This window comes from Fulmarus glacialis, unplaced genomic scaffold (genome assembly GCF_000690835.1).
Source record: "Fulmarus glacialis isolate BGI_N327 unplaced genomic scaffold, ASM69083v1 scaffold8047, whole genome shotgun sequence".
Classification (NCBI taxonomy): domain Eukaryota; kingdom Metazoa; phylum Chordata; class Aves; order Procellariiformes; family Procellariidae; genus Fulmarus; species Fulmarus glacialis.
In genome coordinates this window covers 50351-67842 of record NW_009223783.1, presented here as the reverse complement: position 1 = coordinate 67842, position 17492 = coordinate 50351, and the positions used below count along the sequence as shown (strand labels likewise).

General features: G+C 38.6%; 1 protein-coding gene across 4 annotated transcripts in view; it reads right to left on the bottom strand.

The window, feature by feature from the left end:
* ELAVL2 (ELAV like neuron-specific RNA binding protein 2) overlaps positions 1-17492 on the bottom strand; it is a 61066-nt gene that overhangs the window by 28647 nt on the left and 14927 nt on the right. The window lies entirely within an intron of this gene.

Sequence of the window (17492 nt, the reverse complement as noted above, 5' to 3'; positions counted from 1 at the left end):
TTCCAGTATGATTAGTGTTTTTTAACTAGCTTCCTCTCTTCCCATGGACTACCCTCAGTTCAATGCAGAAATGGCTACAGTCAGTTTAATGAAAAGACTTGAAAATTGCTATGCAAAATAGGTTCAGGGGTTTGTTATGATCTGTTAGAGACTAGAGGAAATGCAGCAGCTTCAAGGTTAAGATGACATCAAAAATCCACTACTCATTCACTTTTGAACTTTATAATTGAACATAGAAAGTATAGTGGCAGAATTCTTGACCAGTGCTTGAAAATGAGTGTTTCAAATATACCTCAATATCAGAATTTGAGCCAAATTTGAAGCTGAACATTTCTACAGATGTTATTCACACACTAAATAGAGCCTCTCACTAACAGCGAGTTTAAAGATTTGTTCCTATATACAAAGTAACTGGTACAAATACCTGCTCATGAGCTATATATCATCCAACAGAGATGCAACATTTTCAGGTTCTTTTAACATTTCTAATACAGATGATAGATGGACATAAAACATTTTTAATTAGCTCTTAATCACCGAACCACAGCTGATTTCTAACAGTGTATTCTGTCTAAGCACTTCTTATTAAACACTTACAAGTTTAGCAGTAGTCATCTCCTGACAACTTCAAAACCTAAAGTATACCATCCTTAACTAGCTGCCTTCAGCATTCCCCTTTAAAAATATTTTTAGTGTCTAAGAATGCAAATAGGTAGAAAAATTTAACATAGTAAAAGGATACCACTTAGTAAGAATACTATCCTTCATTAGCACAGAGCTTTTCAGAAACACCACTCCCACACTCCGTATCTTTTTTTTTTTTTAAAGGAACTGAAGCAAGGTCCAAAAACCAATCAACAAGCCAAAGTGAAGCATCCAATATATCTAATTCACAAAATGCTAGTTTGAAAGATTAGCTTGGAGATACAACAATATAAAGGATATACAAAAGGATAAACAATATTACACAAAGTACAAATTGCAAATTCATTTATTGCCAGGGAAGACAGAAAAGAACCTATGCTGTATTAAGTTCTTGTATGGTATCTATATGGCAAGTATTAAACAGTAAATAAAGCAGAAAAATTGATGGGAAGTTTGTAATTGATTAAATAAGACATGAGAGGGTTTAGTAACAAGCCCACCACTGCTGGCATTCATAATTTTGTACAAATTAGTCTACCATAGCACCAAAAGCTAGAAGACACTACCACCATCCCACCCCCCCCCAAGCTACCCCCATTCTTCCCTATCTCCTCCCCAAAACAGCACACACAAACACAAATAAATCGGCTAGATGAAGTCATGAACAGGTTATATATGCAAAGTTATTAACAAAAAACATCCAAAACCCAACTGACAAAGTCATGAGCAACCTGCTCTAGATAACTCTGCTCTCAGCAGGAGGTTGGATTACATGATCTCAAGGCACCTCCAACCTCAGCAATTCTGTTTCTGTAACGAACAATATGGAAATATGCAGAAGCATTTCTGTATTCATTTACAGCTCTACCTAGATATAGCTAAGTTCCTTACCCTTGAAGTGCTTTTTTCCTTATTAGTCTGATTACAGTAGAGCAATTTCTATACCTGTCACCTCCATCACTCCCACTGTCTGCAGAACTCTTCCCAGCAGTGTCTCCAAAAAAGAGCAACTTAAAGGAATGTCTCTTTTTGTGCACAGTTTTTATTTTAGTCTTACCTCCTAACAGAGAAATGCTGATTTTTAGTTTTTGGTTCTATTATTAATCTCCTAGGAAGGAACTCATTTAAACCACAACCTTAAAAGAAGTTAAAATCTCTAAGAGAAAGCTATTTCATGTAAGACGTTCCCCATACACTACTTACTAATTCCAGAGTGAACAGAAAAAGACGTGCAGAAATTATTTCTACTACCCCTCTGTTCATGTGATCTACTTTTCACATTAAAAACACCCAGACCACTGAAGGCAAAGACCATATGCAGCTGTTACAAAGGATGTAATTCATGACCAGTTCTTCTGGAGACATTCTATTAGTTAAGCTTGATGAATACTAATAGACTAACCTAGGAAGCTACACAAGCAAAATCCAGTAATTCATTCAGGCCAAGCTTGAATTCATTTCTGCAGGTTTATTCTGCAATTCTGCAATTAAAAAAAGCTTTCACTGTGAGGGTGGTGAAACACTGAAGCAGGCCACCCAGAGGAGTTGTGAAGTTTCCATTCCTGGAGATACTCAAAGTCTGATTGGACATGGTCCTGGGCAACCTGCTCAGGGAGAACCTGCTTGAGGAAGGGGATTTGACTAAATTATGTCCAGAAGTCCCTTCCACCCTCAATGATTCTGTGAATGATTTCTTTTATTTAATTCAGTTTTGTTTAATTTGGGCTATCATCTAAAATTCAAAGGTGTTCAGATCTGACATTCCAAAGGCCTTATATATTTGAAAAGGTTAAGAAAAGGTAAGACTTCTTAAAGAGATTGAAATTTTGCCTGAAGATTAGTGGTTCGATTACACATTATCAATAATTCAGAGTCAAAAATCACTTTCTTCACAGAAGCACATAAGAAAGATGAATCTTGGCTCTTAACAAGCAATACAAATAACTGGAAATTGAACCTCATGTCTGGAATCAGATGCTTGAGGGACCACTCTTAAGTCTTCCTGCTTGTGTTAAGGGAAGATGCTTGTTTAAGCGGTTTGCCAGTTCATATGCACATGGCTGAGTTTCAGAAAATCCAGATAAGCATTTCATAAAATGCAGCAGAAGCAGCTATTTCAAATGACCCATCAGATATCCCAATTATTGCAAAGTATGTCTGACAGCCAGTGGTATTTCTCACTTGGTGGGAAAGTGCCAGCTGGGTTACAGAAGAACTGAGCTTCTAAGTTCTCATCTGTTTCACTGATGTACAGAACTTCAGTCCAAACTTACACTAGTACCACTGCGGCTTTACAAGCCAGAGAGAAGTCCCATCTGATTATGGATATCAAATGGAGAAAGAGCAGCATACCCAAATTTTACTCAAAATTAGAGATACCTGGCCAGTATAATTCAAAGTTCTCCTGTGCAGCTTTTCACCCCTCCTCAATGTCTAAACTTTTTGCTTTCAGGACAAACCGAGTAGAGGCTAGATGCACTTAAACCAAATCAGCCACCACTTAGAATATTTACAAAGAGGAACTTCATTATTCAATAATTTGTATTGCCTGAAGCCAAAGATTAATCTGAACACTGACAGAAAACAGCTCTGGACTCTGCCATCTGTGCCTCTTCTACAACAAACTCCATTCGCAAAGACAGAAATCTCCTGCAGAACACACACTTGTTTCCAAGTCTAGTAACACACTTAAAGTAAGATTGTGTGCCTGAGTCCACAACAGTGTGATGGAAGACAGAAGGTAAATCTATAGTTGTCCACAATTTAAATAATTCTCAGATTTAAATGTATATCAAAAAGCAGCTTAATGTCCTACTGTTTTAAGACAGGGTCAGCTTCATCTGTCTCTTGCCTCAGCTTTGTTTTTCCAGTTTGTGCTTAATGACACAGTCTGAAAAACCTCTGACACCTCTCCAAGGGAGCTGTCCTGGTGCTCTGTCTACTATTATGTGTTTAGGTATTCTGAATATCCAGTTTAGCCTTTCCTAGACCTTCAAAATTATGGCCTACTCAATTTCAACACAGACAAGAGACTATCTGTGCACACCAGCTATTTATTCCATAACTCAGACCTATAAACACTATAAAGTTTCTCTTATCCTAAAGAAAGGAATGACTGTGAGTGTCTTATTTTTGTGAGTTACTTGTGCCACTAAGAAGAAAATATTTACCACCTTCAAGCTCTGCTCATTTGCAGAAGTGAGCAATACTTGAGCAGTTACATGCTCAAACTATCAGTTAAGCTTCTTCTCCTCAATAGTTCTTGTGGCTATTTCACAGCACTGTTTAAAGCTTTTCTGTACACTTTCTACTACTTTTTATGTTTGGACTACGAATATTAGACAATGTGGTGTAGAATAAAATAGCAGTTAACTAAATGATTGGTAAAAGAAGAAATCACCTGAAGTAGGAAAAGTCAAAATGACAAAATAATCTGGAAGGAATGAGGAAATGAATGAGGAAAAGCAGTCTGACTTGAATTTTGCTTCAGCAGAATCTGATGAAAAAAAACCCAAACCCCACATAACAGTAGAAGTGCATCTCACAAGCTTGTAAGACAGCAAAGACTTAAAACAAAGGTTATGATTTGAAAGTTCGTATTCATTAATTACATTTTATGTTTTATGTAACTGACACTTACATTTCAATTTGACTTTGTTCAAGTGGCAAAAAGTCCTTTCAGTCAGGCATCTCTTTGAACGTAGGCATGCTATATCCACCACTAAGTGGGTGACTGACAAACATTCAACCTCTGAGTATGAGGCGTAAGAGAAAACACGAACTGGAAAGCACCATACTACTCATTTTAATAGGGGGAAACTGTTCCATTTCTGTTTCAATTTTACAACCTTCATAAATATCACTTGACCACCATGTATGATGACGATGATGCAAATTAAAGAGTAATTTATTACATAGTGCCAAATTACTTTTTGGCACAGTCAATATACAGAATGGATTTTGAGAGGAGACTGGCAAAAAGTAATTTCAAACAATGTAATTCTAATCATTCTTTGAAAGGACTACTCAAGAGAGAGTGGAGATCCACATGCACACTAGAAAAGTGTAGACAAAGCAATTTAACATTAAGTAAGAAGCAAGTAAAGAATACAATGATTCGGTATTTAGGAAATAAAAGTAGACAGACTTCAGAGGCACCGGTCAGTGAAAGACCAAAAAGTTTCAAGCAGGAAGAGGGAAATAAACAAGTAGGAAGGTATAGCCATTGTCACAGTGCTCCTGAATTTCCTACTATGCCTTGAGAAATGTCGCTTTTTTTTTTGCTTTGAAAATGCACAGGCTCTAATTCACAATACTTATTAGAGGAAGAATCACAAATAAACTAGTTCCATCCTGCCCAAGGTTTTTTTGTTTGGTTGTTTTTTTTTTTTACTTATTTTTGTTTACTTGTTTACTATAAATGAAACCTATTAAATACTGCACACAGCTGTAAAAGCTCAAAGAATATCCTCTGCTATACAACATTCAGAGAAAGTCCCAAATGGATGCTATCCACAGAGGAAATGGTCATATAAAGTAGATGTGATAGAAGAGACACCTGTTGTCCATTCTTAATGTTTTGCTTTCAAAAGTAACAGCAATATTCCTTAAAGCAGAATAGAGCTGTTCTTAATACAATTGGTAAAACAACATTTTCCCCCTTCTGATAACAAAAACGTTCAACTTTCTGAATAGGAATAATCTCACTCTACAACTCTACTTATCTGAAAGGACTCCTTGGTTATTTCCAGCAACTGCTTCGACATTTTTAAGGTGACAGATTATAGAAGAGGCCTGTTGCAAGAACTGAATTTTGGAAGCAAAAATCATGACAAAGACTTAGGTTAGACTACTGGAGATGTGACACAAGTGAACAAATGACAAAAAGATTGCGAAATTTAACTGGTTGTTTAGCAAAATCCAAACCAAGTCTAATTTTTCCTTAAGGTAACTCAGAAGGATTGTGGGATAAAAAAATGCACCACTACACTGCACTGTACATTTCCATGAGGCACAGCTATTTACACCATCTAAAAGAGGTTACTGCTGAATTACTGAATACTTAAAAGCAATTACTTGCTCAAAAGCCAGCTCACTTCACTTGATCACCGTTAATTACTTATGCAAAGCTCTCATGAACTTGGGGCAGAATAGGAGATCTACAGACAAGGCAATTTTTCCCATTGCCCTGTTACTACCCAAATTATTCATAACAGAGATAAGCAAGAGAGTTGGTGACATGGGAAGAAAGAAAAAGTAAGTACTGAAGCTGTCTGAACACTGATGCATCTTACCACCTAGAAAAATCCTCTGCTGGAGAAGTGTTCATGCATGAAACACCTAGTTGCATGAAACAGCCTAGGAATCCTGAGGCATCCCCCAGTTCAGTGTTGGGAGACTAGCTAGTGAGACCCGTCATGTAAGACTAGAGATTGCTCTAGATAGGACAATTAATAGGACATTATCAAGTAAGAGTGCAGAGCAACAGGTCACCTATTTTCCTGCTGGTTGCTGTAGTCTAAAGGTTTCACTTGAAGTCCACTTCCACAGTAAATATAGCTCATCTCCTCCATTCGAAGGGGGAACCTGACATCACTTGTTTCTTGCAGCATCTGCTGCCATTCTCAGTTGCATACACATCCCCATCTACTTTGCTATCAATTTAGAGGTCATATATTCTGATTATAAGATAAGGCACAATGTTTTTTCTAGATTCAAATGAAGTGTTTACACTCTAAAAGCTGGTGATGTCTCCTTGCTATCATTTGTCTAATGACAGATAGTTTTAAGGGCTGGACTGCTAGTGGTGATCACCTGTCCAAGGCAGCCATTTATGCCCCAACTGGACCGAGGGCAGCACATGTAAATAGTAATGAACAGTTAGAAAAATGGAGGATAACATGACAAAGGTTTTACTCTCCCTAGAAAATCCATATGTGACTACCACCTCTTAGTAGTTTGTTCTTCTCAAATGATTTTTACTGTGTCTTCTAAGCTTCCTGTTTCTCTGGAAAATCCAGAGCTTATTTCCAAACAGTAATTCAACTACACTGGAATGTGAGAAAAACTGAAAGACATTCCAAATTAAATTATCTACTCCCACCAAGCCTGTTTTCTTCTTTCCAACAAACCTGCATTAAGATTCAACTGTTATGTTAAGGAGTTACACAAACAGCTGAACCAGGCCATTTAGCTCAACCACACCAGACCAGCAATTAAGATGTTTTACAGCCCCTCCTCTCAACCTCCCTGCGAAGTGGCCTGCCTGCAACTTTTCTTGCAAGAAAAAGTACACTTGACAACCTTTATTTCCTTCCTTTTTCTCTTTGGAAGCAGCTGCCACAGCCACAGACAGTGGCTTGTCTTCTAAAGCTTTAATATACCTGCCATGTAACAGCTAAATTCCTCCATGCTGCACTTCCAAAACAGAACACAGAAAGGACATGAGCCTTCATATCAGACAGCTTCCTTGAAGGCTAAACTAGAGATCCTCTCCCTTTTGACTCCTATACCTGTAAATCTGGAAAACAGGTGGAAGTAAATAAAAAAGTGGGATGACAGCATGTAACAAGAGAAAACTTCCGTAACTAGACAGACATGCAGGAATGTCTCCATGTAGCTGCACCCTTCTGCAGTGGCCAAAGGATGACAGTCTATTTTATAACAGACCTTGGAGCACAGATTGGCTGTAAAATGCTTGTTATGTTTTCAGCCTACAAGCTACCACTCAGTTTCAGGATGAACATTCCCTAAAGCCTGTAGGGACCTCAGAACCAAGAAGAAATACTATTTCAGACACAAGTGCCAAAGGCAGCATCTTCAACAGCTCTTTACTCAATGCTACTGGGCTGAATGCATATTAAGAGAGAGTTCAGTCATCTGAACTATGCAGTCCTGTTAACAAGAGTTTGCCTGAAAGTGCTCAAGTGTCATTTACAATCTGTTACACCTTAAAAGAAAGGCTTCAAAGGTAGACAAGTATGAACTTTAATTTAACAGATGTTAAGTAAGCCCTTTCAAAAGCTACTTCTGAAATACTGCGAGATCTGTATAATACAAGAAAAGTCCCTGTGAGGTTACAAAAGCACAGTAAACTCAAGTGCTGCATTTTCAGTAGCCTTGCAACATTTTATCACTCCTAAAAACGAACACATATTGGTTTCTGCGTAACATCATAATCAGAGAGCAACTGATTAATATGGTAGTTTTATTTCATGACTTATTGTCCTGGTTTAACCCCAACTGGCAACTAAGCCCCACCCAGCCGCTCACTTACTCCCCCCTGGTGGGATGGGCGAGAGAATCAGAAGGGTAAAAGCAAGAAAACTCGTGGGTTGAGATAAAGACAGTCCAATAAGTAAAGCAAAAGCTGCGCACACAAGCAAAGCAAAACAAGGAATTCATTCACTATTTCCCATGGGCAGGCAGGTGTTCAGCCATCTCCAGGAAAGCAGGGCTCCATCACGTGTAAAGGTGACTTGGGAAGACAAACCCCATCACTCCGAACATCCTCCCCCTCCCTCCTCCTTCCCCCAGCTTTATATACTGAGCATGACGTAATATGGTATGGAATATCCCTTTGGCCAGTTTGGGTTAGCTGTCCTGGCTATGCTCCCTCCCAGCTCCTTGTGCACCTGGCAGAGCACAGGAAGCTGAAAAGTCCTTGACTAGCATAAGCACTACTTAGCAACAGCTAAAACATCAGTGTGTTATCAACATTATTCTCATACTAAATCCAAAACATAGCACTATACCAACTACTATGAAGAAAATTAACTCTATCCCAGCCAAAACCAGGACACTGATTAATGCAGCTTGGTAAATTACTAGGTCTTCTCTGAATATTTTTTGGGCAGAAACATGAAGTCCGACCCCAGAAATTTCTGGCCAATATCAAGCCTACTTATCTTCTGCTCTTGAAGTCTCCTGCTGTCCGGTTGTCTACTGAATCTGTGTCCTCAGGATTCTCCTCTCTAAATAGCTACTGCTGACAAAATCCAGACCCAATGTTGTAGAACTTTATCTTTGCTTGAGCACACAGCTAGTATTTTCTTTTCAGCACTGCTCCATTAGCAGTATACAATGGTATTATTACCAGATGACTAACAGGTGCTGAAAAACCAGCAGCTTCGGTACTAGAAGAGTTTCTACTGCTGCATTTTTTCCCGGGGTCAACTACTTGCAGTATTTCAATATGCTCTCCCCACTCGTGTGAGCCAAAACACTTGCCTTTTAACAACGCGGCAAGATGCCTTTGAGAGCTTGGCACACCCACCACACGAGGGAGCCCTTGGCTGCTGTTTCCCATCAGAGCTATCGAATACCCAATGCAAGGGCTGAGCAAGCTACCTTTTGGAAGTAACGGTTGATTAAATTACCAGAGTACTCAGCTAACCCCGCACCTCCTCTCGAATTCTTAAACATTCCTGTAAGCTCTGCAGACCAAACGGAATAGACAATCAACAACTGCAGTTAATCGCTTTTTCCACAAAAAAACAGCTAGAGCCAAAACGAATCCTAAGATCAGCTCTCAAAACCTTTTCAGTATGTACTCAACTTCTTGTAAGGTAAGACTGAATGAGTTCTATGAAACAAACTGGTTCATTTTAAGGAGCAGGCACTCCTCCTGGCTGCTCCTCCACTTACTGATCTCCTTAACAGGTGGAAGTAATGTAAGAAAAATAGCCCCACTAATTGAGTGCTATCAATGCTAGAAGAAAAAAACCTGAAACTATCATTCAATTTCAAATGATCATCCTGATACACATATTAAATAAAAAGAAAAAAACAAATCAGAACACTTATATTTGGTCAATAATACATCTGAAAACTAATACATACAACTAAGCTATAAAACTAGTTTCATGGCCTAGTACAAAAATTTTCCACAAGCACACACTAATCATACTCTGGAAAATTAAAAATCGCAATAGAAAATAATACATATTCACACATTTAACCTTCCACAGAGGGCAATCAAAAATTTTTTAATATAAGCAGGCATTTGAAAAAAATGGGATTTTTCTACAATACAGTCATTGATTTCAATGTAGTGACATTTCAGTCATTTGAGGCTATTTCAACTTCTGCAAAAAAGATCTTCTTGCAAAATAATGAATTAAAGCATATAAGTAGCAAGAACTACAACATCACACAAAAGAAATGCTAAAAAAGCCTATCTTCCAAAAAAAAAAAAGACATACTATTTGCATCAATGTATGACAGTGAAAAACATACTTCTGAAATTAAGTCATAAAGTCTAGGAGCTGAAACTCAGTGTCTGTTGAGTTTCTACAGAAGAAAAACGTAAGAATTCTAGCAGACCGGGGACTATTTTTTTGTAATTTAACTGCAGCTACACATGCTGCCTTCAGTGCTTTATTCCTTGAACATCTGTCAGCCAGTCCTTGATTGAAAGAGAATAGTCCATTTTCTAGTGAACATTAATACATTTTCTGCCACCAGCCATGCAAGTGTTCATTTAACATCAAACGCTATTTTCTAAAACTAATCATAACTTTGTTTAAACCCGTAAATTTCTATCTCTGTGTATGAAATTAATTGGTAGAGATCCACTAAAGTACTGTAAGAACAAATCAGCTTCATATCTTTGTAAACAGGACCAAGACTTCAGAGCAACTTGACTTTAGGCTTTATTATGCCTTTCATCACTCTTAAAGTTGCACACACTGGTGGAAGAATGCTGTTAAAAGAAACATACATGACAACAATACAAGCCTATATACAAAGTCTCATTTGAATTCATCTCATGGACCCATATAATTTTTCACAAGCCCGAAAATTTCAGAGTGGAGGTGTGTTCCCTGACCGGCACACAAAGGCAGAAGTACACTGCATAAGAGACACAGGGTTATGTTAAGATCAACCTAGTAATCACAGCCTACGATGTCCTGAAGGCAAGCGAGTGTGGCCATGGGAAAGATCGACAGCACTTCTGGCCTCTTCTGGCCTGTAATCCAACTTCAGGAGCATGAAAAGTTTGATAAAGAGCTTCAGATATAGGAGTAAAAAACACTCAAACCTTTTGTCTGGATTTGCAATTCAAGATGCTCCACAGTATGCTACGGCAATCCTGAGAAGACAAGCCCACAGAGCACTGGTGTGCCAAGATAGGGGGGTCATTAAGCTGGCACCAGCTCTTTTTCAAAAAAGGTACTGCATCTTCATAAATCACCACTGTCAACTGCATCTGATTTAAGCCAAAGATTACCACAGTATTATTTTGACACTGAATAAGGCTAGAAGCACACACCCAGAAATGCAATTCACTGCAGAACTGTACCTAAAACTACCTACACAGCCATGGTCTCTCTAACAAGAAGGTCTAAAAGAATAAACACAGAATATCATCAGTGTTGCTTTCTTCCCATTTACTTTTAACATAAATTATTGTACAAGTTTGAGTCCTTTGAAGTTTGCATTAAGGCTTGAACTGCATTTTAAAAGCAGCTTCAGCAAAATGAGAGAAACTGCATGAGCCACTGAGCAATCCCCAATTTAATTGCAGTTTGCTTATAGTTCCAGTAGATGGATTCTATTTACTGAACACTCATAACTCATACCCCACTGAGCCAGCAAGCTAGGCAGCTTGCAAGAAAACACCTGTAAACCATCATCGCTACTAGATTTCAGTATTTGATACTTTGATGCTCTTTCTCCCAAACCCAGTTTCTCAGCTATTGCTCTGATTCTGGAAAAACAGAAGTTGAAGACTGAATAAAAAGGATGAAGCACTAATCAAAGTACTTGACAGTTTATCCTGCCATACAGTAAGAAGATTACGTCTGTAATTAAATAGCTATTAACAGAGCTGTAAGTTATCCTAAAAATCACTTAAGTTTCATCTCAGCCAGGTTCAACTCTACCCTTTCATTAGCTTAGTGCCATCCTCTTGCCTTACATCTTGCATGGTTCTTCACATGTGAGGAACACCATTATCTCCTGCTTCATCAACACAAGCTTGTTGATGTCAGACAGAAAAATGATGGTGCAGCTCTGGTTCTTCCCCACAGCAGACAGAGAAAGTCAAGGGTAGGAGGTATTGCGGATGCTAAGATTTACGTGAACCGATCAAAGATGTTCAGTAAGCCAGAAGAGACATTATCTGAGGGTTACCAACAGATACACCATGTCCAAATAGGAAATCTCAACCCCAAAAACACAGTTGTAAGCAGAGACTGCCTGGGAGGGTGTATGCTTTCGCACAAGCAAAAGTAACAGAGCATTTGCTTATGGACACTGCAGGAGGTTGAACGCTGACAGTCTTGTCTGTTACAGCCTCTCATATTCAAACATAACTAGAGACAACCATGAACTGCTTGAAATAACAATGACTGATCTAGGGAGCATGCTTTCTTACAAACTAGCTTGTCATATTACAAGTAGAAGCTCCATACTATGCTAAGGTGAAAGTATACGAAATTTGCTCAATCAGTCACTTTTTTGAAAGCTGGCTTTACCCCTATTAGTAGTAACATGTTCTATGCAGCTGGTAAGTTTTGTCTTTTGCAGTTGATTTGTTCCCCATCAGGAATACAGCCAGCAGTGTTAAATACTCTGCCCTACTGTACCACCTAGTCACCTTAGATAATAAGCAGATGGATAAAGCATCGTGTTCTACTGCTGGGGTGTTTAGAAGCATGCAGTAATTTGTGCATCCAAGTAAAAGACTAGCACACCACTTGAACATAAATTCTTTTCCCAAACTTCACATGAACACATACTATTGTTGGGGTTTTGTTTTGTTTTTCTTTCAGGCTCTATCTGCTACTTAATCTCAGAGTTTTGAAAGACATCCTAAAATGCACCGTGATGAAAAGTTTGAAAACTATTTTTCCCCCCTAGGGCCCATTTTGCAAAACTTAACTTGCAGTGTTGCTGTCAATCATGTGGGTTTTTTTCTGGTCTTTACTGATTGAAAAACAGTAACAAAATGATAAATTGTTGTCAAAAGATAATTTTTTTTCCCTAGCCTAAGTGTTAACTGTCAACTCAAAAAATATGTCGTTGCAAGTTATGTCAAAGGGGAATATCTTTCTTTCAGTTTTAATAGCTGTGATTAACAAACAAGAACTACTAATCTGCAATACCGAGTAATAGAAAACAAGCCATTTCTCATTGTAGTTGGTAAATACACACAGGAAAATGATATGCTGAGAAAAGCTGACATTTTCATTACTTGAAACTGTTGTCTCCACAAAGTAATGCTTATAGGAACACAGCAAAATTATTCTGGAAGGAAGCTTTTTTTAATTTAAGAAAAAGGGAGAGCAGAGGGAAATAATTAATGCATCTTGCTATAGATTCAAGACTTCAAAACTATTGTGCAGCAACATTACGCTTCAAATGCATTTCAAAAAGGGCTGTGGCTTAACCTGCATGAAGCTGTAGGTACCAGAAAGACCAGGAGAGAAAAAAGCAACTTATCTTCAATAGCTCCAGAAACTCAGAAGACAGGAAAGAATTCAGATTACCAGTCTCCTTCTGTTTTAGTCAGTCCTACCAAATGTCTCAAATAAGAAAAAGTAAAAATGAAGTAACTGAAACAACTGGTTAATAGTGTGGAAAGCTTAAAGATAACACTGCTGTGCCTTTCATAACTCTTGGGAGTTAACAGAAATTTTAGTCTTGGGAAGTTTACAGAAATTGTTAAAGGAATCATAAAATGAAATGCAGGATCTGAGCTGTATTTGTGTCAGCTATTTTCCCTTTACATGTGGATTAAAGTATTATGTCATTAAAACTAGAGGCTTGCACATTTTTCTTCTATTGCCTTCTACAACTTTCTGTCTACTTCTACTCACACTTGACATACTCCAGGAAGACAAAAAATCCATAGAAAATAGTATAATAAATCCTTTTCTGCGGTTGTGCAGAAAGAAACACGGTATCAGCCTGACAAATTTGTATTGTAAGAACTGCCAGTTGAAGTGTACCATGATGAAAGAAAATAAAATGTAGAAATAAAGTACTACCATATAGCAAGACAAATATAAACACACGAAGCTAAAGAAAGTTCTTTGCACATATTTAAGGTCTTGCTTCTATAATGCGATATACTAGCTGCTTCAATACCTAACAGACCAACCATGAACCAGTTAGGACCATCTGCAGCTTGAAGTCTTACTACTTACCACTCTGCTTGCGGTGGCTGAGACGAAGTACCCACTTTCTGTAGGGATACCCAGGTCCTTATAATCCACATGACATCCTTGGAGTGAAAGGGCTTCAGGGTGTGCAGGTCAGTAACACTGCTACCCAAACTGAAATAGACTTCACTGAAACACACCTTGTTTATTACAAATACATTACACTAATCTCGCACCACAGTTACCCTGAAAAGCAGTGATGGCTATAAAAACCTTCAGATTACTTGAGGTCTCTTAACACACACACTAGTTTCTACTAGAATTAACATTTATTCAAACAGCTGGCCTAGAATCGCTAGGACATAACAGCAATACATACCTACAAGCACCTATGAAAGAGTAAACAGTGATAAGTCATGCTAAACAGGCAGCCTGGGGACTCCCAAGGTGGAAACAAAGAGCTCTACCTCTACTAAAAGCATACAAGGTATCCCACACCACTAGAGGACCAGTATCAAATTGCAAGACCCAATGCTTTCACGGACTTCTTGTAAGTTACTGTAAACACTGACAAGAGCAAATTTTAATTTGCCTGCAGAAAAGTGCAAGAGAACGTATATTGCATTAATCCCCATCAAAAAGCACAGTTCTTGCTGAAAAGCGGAGTAATTTAATGAAGATGTTCTGATTCAGAGAGATCCTTAATCATATTTAGCCTTACAAAAAGAGTTCCAGTTTTAAAACATTAAGTCCTTGCTTATGCTGTGTATTGAGATCAGCTCATTAATTCAGGTTAATATATGGATGAATAAACTGTTTAACCATTTTAAAAATAGCATGTTTCCAAAATGTCAGTAGTGAGGACTGACCAACTAGGCAACTTAACTGAATCCCTGGAACAGACTATACAGGTTTAGTCAAACTGTTTTTTGCTGCCTTTATATTTGTAAAAACAAAGCCTATAAACTTCTGAAAGGTCAAAACAATGTCATGCCTGCAAAAGAGTGAAAAGCTAGTGTATGGAAGTGCAAAGACAATCAAGCGCTATCTTCATTAACATAAGATGAAACAAGTTCCTTCATTTCCACCTGCTTGCATGACTCACTTCTAGGAGACATGCAAAGTGCAATAAATTATGAAGTTTACTATGAAAAAAGCACAGTAAATGCCACTAAGTCATTTTCAATAACATTAAAGAGCAATATGCAGAATCAGAGAAGAGTAACTATAGGATACAACATTAATAGGCTTAAGACAAAGTCACCACTCATACTGCTCTGGATTCACACATAAGGCTTGTTTGAAAACATAACTCCTTCAGGATTATTCCTGCAGTCCAGACAACAGGACAGTACCCCAACCACCTAAGGAGGCCAACGCTCTGCTGTCGCACTTTCTTCCAAGAAGCACACGAAGTTCAAAATTATTTTATTACCTTTGTGCTACAACACACTGAGTCCCCAGGCCACCACCAGAGATTGCATTTTAACAGCTGCAGAGTTTAAAACATGGGCTATCTTGAAAATTAAAAAGCTGATGTTAACAGCAACCCTCCCCTTCACACCCACCCCCAGAAAATCTATGCTTCAATGTCTTAAGCAAGTTGCTCCAGAGAAGAGATCAAACAGTCACCATACATAAAAAAAGATTTGCCTCCAATCCCATTGGGTTTTTAATCAAGGTCTGCACAAGTCATCCTGCTTGCAAGATAGTTTGCCAGGCAATACCTTTTGTCCACATCCCTGCCCAAATCAGAAATTGTCAGGCTGCCAGAACGCTTTCCTTATCTCAGAACACCACTAAGCAGCAGCTAGCAAGAACCCCTGCCTCTCAGCACACCACAAAAGGGCATCCAGCTTCAGCTAGCTCCTCCTTTAGCTGCCAAACTACTCTACTCTCCCACCACGAGTACACTCAAAACCTTGCAGAAACATCTGACAGATTAGAGTGGTATAGGACTGCAAACATCACACACGTTGGGAGTAAAGGCTGAGATGGAAAAAGAGCTGGGGAGTTTCACAAAAATAGCAAACCTCTTTGGGAAAGCAGCAAAGTTGTAGTTGTCTGTTCATGTGGTCCTCCCTGTATCAGGCACTTGTGCTATATAAGCAAATACCTGGAATTCCAGCTACTCACTGCCCTACCATCCTCAAAATTTTCATTTTTGTTATGGGAATGTGAATGTTTAAAGCTTTCTACACTGTAGATAAATAGTCACTTTGCAGACTAAGCCACTCCACAGATACGCCATACTATTTGTCTCCTCTTGCTTCCTCTGGGACACGAAGAAAGAAGAAAAACAACTTGCCTAGTTTGTCTCCTACCTCATCTCCACATACAGTACTTTCAAGGTGGCAACAAGTCTAGACTCTCAGATTAAAGCATAAGTATATGACCACACTTTCTTCCCATATTCCTGTAAGGTTAGTTTAGATGTCCTAGAATTAGTCGTATATTAAAGCAAGTGAAAGATTTAGGGTTGAAGAGTAAGCTAACACTGTTCAAAGCAACAGTGACGAGAGACTTGAAAGAAACTGCCAGCCTGGGCTCAACTGAACAATGAGATCACTCTGAAACTTAAAGTTCACATACAGAAAAAGTCAGGAGTTTTGCAGTAGCACTAACAAGGGATAAGGTTTCCATCAGCTCTGCTCTTCCCAGACACTAACAAGGCCTAGGAGTTTTTGCATTGGTATAACAGAAATAGAGAACACTACAGAGGTTAATGAGTTTCACATGTTCTAGACTCAAGCAGCCAGTCAGACAACACACTTTCTACTGCTTCTGCTGAGGACACACAGTATCTTTCCCTTGATTACCAGAATATTGCTGTAGAAGTCACAGCGTAAGAGCTATCACTAAGAGATCAGTGTTTCACCCATGCTCTGCTGAGACAGAGCACCTACCCCACAGAAAGAAAAATCCTTCTCCAATTCACAGCCTCAGTAGTTTGGGCAGACTACAATTCAGCATTGTCACCAGCTGTTACCAGAGGAGAGTACTCTATAACCAAGGATCTGACAGCATAGAGTCCATCCTAACGTTGCACTGACTGTATGCATATACATTGCAGATACTGAACTACGACTAGTGTTACCAGAACTATTACTGCTGTTAACAACATAAGCTCAACTCTAATGACACCATGTCTGACTCCATACATGTTTTCTATTTTTTTCTGTGACCAACCCAGAATTCTTTTGCATTTATTACCATGGTTCTTCAACGAAAACAGAGAACACGCATGAGAAATTTCAGTGTTAGCAACTAAAAACTATTTCTGTACAAACGTTAATTGCAAACATACTGACTACAGCTGCATCAACAATTTTGTGGAAGTGTTCAACTTCTAGGCAATTTTTTTAGAACTGTAGTTCTAGACGCCTGCTGACTTGTGTGCTGCATTTTGCACCTGCACTATATGCGAAACAGTAATGGGACAATACTTCCAAGTATCTGAGAAATTAGTGTCTGCAGAGGGCAAGATGAAATATGCACAACTAAACAAGATAGATAGCCCGTTTCCATAAGACTAAAGTTGACAGGACAGAAGGAGAAAGAAACATGACCCTTCCCCCTACATGCCTGTCCATCACACTGTACTATTTCTAGATTGTAAGTGTCTACAAAATTTGTAGAAGAATTTTACTCTGAGAGCCTATAATGTTGACCATAAAGAAACCCCACTGCAACGTGACAGGCCACATGGGAACACATGGAATTTTTGGAAAAAAGTGT